Source organism: Cyprinodon variegatus, unplaced genomic scaffold, assembly GCF_000732505.1.
Source record: "Cyprinodon variegatus isolate N-32 unplaced genomic scaffold, C_variegatus-1.0 Scaffold664, whole genome shotgun sequence".
NCBI classification, from domain to species: Eukaryota; Metazoa; Chordata; class Actinopteri; order Cyprinodontiformes; family Cyprinodontidae; genus Cyprinodon; species Cyprinodon variegatus.
This window is the reverse complement of record NW_015151117.1, coordinates 176,384-180,713: the sequence shown is the minus strand read 5'-3', so window position 1 is coordinate 180,713 and position 4,330 is coordinate 176,384. Positions and strand designations below refer to the sequence as shown.

The 4,330-nt window shown below is 41.3% G+C and overlaps 1 protein-coding gene across 2 annotated transcripts in view; it reads right to left on the bottom strand.

Moving 5' to 3' along the window:
- The window catches only part of LOC107097001 (zinc finger protein 710-like), a 32,670-nt gene extending 30,239 nt beyond the window's left edge, over positions 1–2,431 (bottom strand). The window contains exon 1 of one of the 2 annotated variants that reach the window (XM_015393951.1): positions 2,283–2,431. The gene's annotated coding sequence lies outside the window, so the exon portion shown is untranslated. Of the gene's footprint in view, positions 1–1,992; positions 2,017–2,282 lie in introns of those variants that run through there. The other variant, XM_015393953.1, reaches the window with a different exon arrangement.
- Positions 2,432–4,330: the final 1,899 nt, after the last annotated feature.

The following is a 4,330-nucleotide window of genomic DNA, read 5'->3' as shown; positions in this document are numbered from 1 at the left end:
GTGATAGAATCGCATCGTGGCCTGTGAATCGTGATTCGAATCGAATCGTGACGTCTTTGGCAATACCCACCCCTAATTTTCATCCATCAGCTAAAACACAAGAATTGGAAAATAAAGACAGTCATAAGGAAGCATGGTGCTGCGGGGTCGAGCGGCAGCAAGTTAGCGACTGAAATCCTTTCGATGAAACGCGTTCAGCTCAGAAGGCAGCGCTGCAGGAGAACCTCGTAGTTTTAGGATACGTAGTTACAGCAACCCAGAGTTAAAGTGTCGATATAAACATCATAACACAGCCGAGTGTTGACCTCTGAACCATCAAAGTGTTAATTCAGTTCACTGTTAAAATGACAAGGAATAAAAACATCTCTATACTTCCTTTAGGGTCTCATCTGCTCATCAGACTTTTTTTTTCTCAAGATAACATCAAAACAAAAAAGTTGCTGACAGAGGAGCAGCTTTAAATCAAACGGAAAAATTATTATTAGTAATTATCATTATCTGGATCAAAGCAGAAGAGCTTCATTTTTATTCAGCTTCTTACTTTAAATTTATCAAAATTGACTTGAATTCTGAACATACAGATAAAAAAACATGTTGATGACCTTATTTTTTTTAGGCATTTCACAAACGAGCAGAAAAGACGAGAGCTTTCAGTATTTGACCTGCTGGTAAACAGACATAGAAAGGCTGTTACCAACCTAACAAGCAAGGTCACCATTACCCAGCTGGTGTTACAGTAACTCTCTAAGGTGGTTTATGTCCTTTCTTCAGTCTACAAAATCCACTCATCATTGTTAGGATTTTAAAAAAGGCACTAGGGCTGAAACAATCAAATTAATCATGATTAACCGATTATTGAAATACTTGTCAACTAATTTAGTAATCGATTAATCATTAACTGGAGTGTAGAGACGCTAAAACATGCCTTTAGTTGACAGAGAACCCACTTATAGCAGGAATGATACCAAAACTGTCAAAATAAAATATGTAAATATTTTGCATTAAACATAAAAATCTTTTCCGTGAGTCAATCTGCTTTATCAGAACTCCTCAAGTGGAAAAGTTTTAGTTTCACCTGGTTTAATTTAGCAAAAAGTGCTCTTTAAGGAACCTTTTGCTATCTTATTACTAATCAAATAATTGAAAAAATAAAAAGATTTGCAAACTAATCGTTAGTTGCAGCCCTAAAAGGCACATAGATAAAAGTCACACCTTGGTATCCTACCATGAACCATTCACGCTGCTGAGTGGTGAGACCATTTCCATCTAAATGACATCTACAAAAAGGAGGGGGGGTTCTAATTACAGCAAGCCAGTGAACTGCATCAGTTTGCAGCTGGCTTGCTGCATGCAGTGCACCATCCTCATTATTTAATCAGACCCTGCATGGCCTGGCATGCAAAAGGGGGTCAGCAGTGTGATTACTGCCTCTCCATGCTGCAGTTTATTACATGGAGCAGCACTGAGACCCTCCACCCCCCCAGCTAGGGCTGCCTTTGAGGTGAACTGGCCTCATTAGTGCAATAGAGGATCCACCTGAGTGGCCTATCAATGATCTCACACAGCAGTGGGATGGAGACAGCTGGTTTGAAGGCTGCCCTCCATGCAGCTGCAGCAATCAGCCCTGCTGCAGGTCAGCTGCTGCACTGCATCTTCCAGGGGTCCCAATATGAACAGAAATGTGGAAGAACAGCTTCATCTGAACGTTTGGGTTTGTTCAAAAAAATCCAAAATAATAATAACTTTAGGAAAACTAAAGTAAATGAAACGCTGCAAGTTAGGAACCCAAAGTTAGTTGAGGACAGGCCTAGCAGAGGCAGCCAGCCTCCGGTGTGTCGGCATGAGGAGCAGGGGCCCTAATGGGGCCCCTCTACTCCGGTTCCCCCCCTCCCTCCTGCTCTGTCGACGCCATCTGTTTGTGTCAGAAGAGAATGTGAAGTATAAGGGAAAAAAAGCAAAGAAAAAGGCGACATTTTGCCTGTAGTTGCTGACCTACATCGCTGTTTGCGGCTCGCTGTGAAGAGAAAAGCCGCACCGAGAAGCCGAGCAGCCCGAAGCGCAAAAAGGAGAGAAATAAACTAATAAAAGGCTTAAATATTAAATGTCCGGTATGAATTCGCTAAGTTATGGTTGAAACCTTCCTGCTCCTCCGGCTGCTGCTGCCTCTCCGGCCCGGAGAACTGAACCCTATCGGCGGCTCTAATCCAGGCTGCCAGCCGCTCCTCCTCTCCGGAGCGCCTCCGCAACAAGCCGGGGGAAAAAAGGAGGCAAAACAGACTGACCTGGTTCCAAAAGCGGTTTATGGTGGCGGCGTGTCTGCGCTCAGCATCGAGATGGAGGCAAACATTGAGCTCCCCGCTGCTCAGCAGGAAGGAGGGAAGAAAAAAGGGGCTGACGCCAATGAATAAAGCAGCGAGCTCCTCCTCAGTCAGCGCCGCTAACAGCCTGATGTGGCTCTCTACCCGCAGCTCATTACATTAGATTTAATCATAAACAGTCAAACAAATGTTTACTTTCTCATCCCTGAAAGTCACAGCGTTTATAATGTGTGATTTTTAAATAAATCTACGAAATATGATCAATTACATTAAAATCATCGCCATGATACAATCTATACTTCGATTTCAGTTAATATATTTAAACATTTTTTTTACTTGTTCTGTTAGATGTATAACTCCTACAATACCATTATAATCCACCAGATGGCAGTATGCTTGCATACAGACAGTAAATGCATATGAGCAAAAGGCTGAATAAGTCAGCCTAAAAGTTATATAGAAATATATAAATTAAACTATGTCAAAAAGGTACATGATTTAAACATAATCAAAATTATCTCTTTACAAGTAGACAAGTTTAGTTTATTATTTAAATCAATTTATTTATATTCTCAACACGTCGTCTCAAGGCACTTTACAGTTCACCAGATCATCCAGTCAAATTGATTCAAAGTTTTCTATCTAAGGAAAACCAGTTGATTGCATTGACTCATTGACTCTTCACCAATCCCTCACAGTAAGCATGATTGTAGCGACAGTGGGGAGGAAAAACTCCCTTTAAACAGGAAGAAACCTCCAGCAGAACCAGGCTCAGTGTGAGCGGCATTCTGCTGAGGCCGACTGGGGTTCTAGGAGACAGAAGCAGAGAAACAAAAAAGCAACTGTAAAAGGCTATCCTACGAAACTAGCCCCACCCGCCAGCGGCCAAAATAATTTTTGCTTGCGAGTGATCTAGCCTCGATCAATGTCCCAGGCCCTAGAACTGGCGGGTCAATCACAACGCAGAGATGTGTTTTGAATTTCTGGATGCAAAGCAGGCGGGGATTTAAGGGCATGACAACAAAGTTGCGTGACGCTGGAAAAAGCACAACAAGGAAAATGGCAATAGGCACAGACATGGTTTGAATTAAATTACACATTTAATCTCACATTTAGTCTGGTTTATCAGGCTAGTAAAAGGCAGCGCCGTCCAGGAAACACACAGCTAGGCAGACGAGCTCCGGGCCAGCTCCCATGTCAGAGGATGAAGAGAGAACATCCAGTTAGTCACAGTCAGAGAAACAGGACTACACTGGAAAATAGGCAGATCTCGAACATCTATAAACAGAGGTGTTGATGGAAGCAGCACAGCTATTCACAGATATTCACAGATAGTCACAGCCAAACAGGAACACACCAGATAAGGCTACTATGGGAAGAAGCTATTGCTATTTTGCAGCAATTCTGTATAAGGCAGAGAGGTCGGAGGCTGTGTAAAGCAAAGCTTTGCTGTCCAAACCTTTTGCAATTTGGGCCAAAAGTGTCAGCTTTTGATTAAAACTGCAACAGTATTTTTTTTTTTCTTTCTTTTTTTGCTCAAAAATTAAGTAATCACATTTTATTAAAACAAGCAAAGCAATTGTAGGAACAAAAAGTAAAACCTTGATAAAAGGTCAAAAGGATGTGTTGAACTTTTTTTTTTTTTTTAAGAAGGTGTAAACCTTTTTGTATAATTTTCTAAAAGGAAAAACTGCAACGTTGAGTTATTGATAAGGTGGAGGTTCTGATTAGAACAAACACTTACAGAACCTTCTCTAAAAGAACAGGACATGGCGTATTTATGGTCAAAATAACGCAAGAAACCACTGGGAGGCAATGACAGCCAGTAGGCTGGGGGAGTGGATAATGACCTTGAATGGAGTTGAGTTTATCACGGGATCAGTAACAGCTGTTGAAGGAAGCAGACAGGCACACAGAGCGAAGGTGAATCTTTAAAAACAAAACTATAAACAAATTTTGTACTTTTCATGGTCAAAGTGATCAAAAAACCAAAAAACAAAAATCAAAATAGT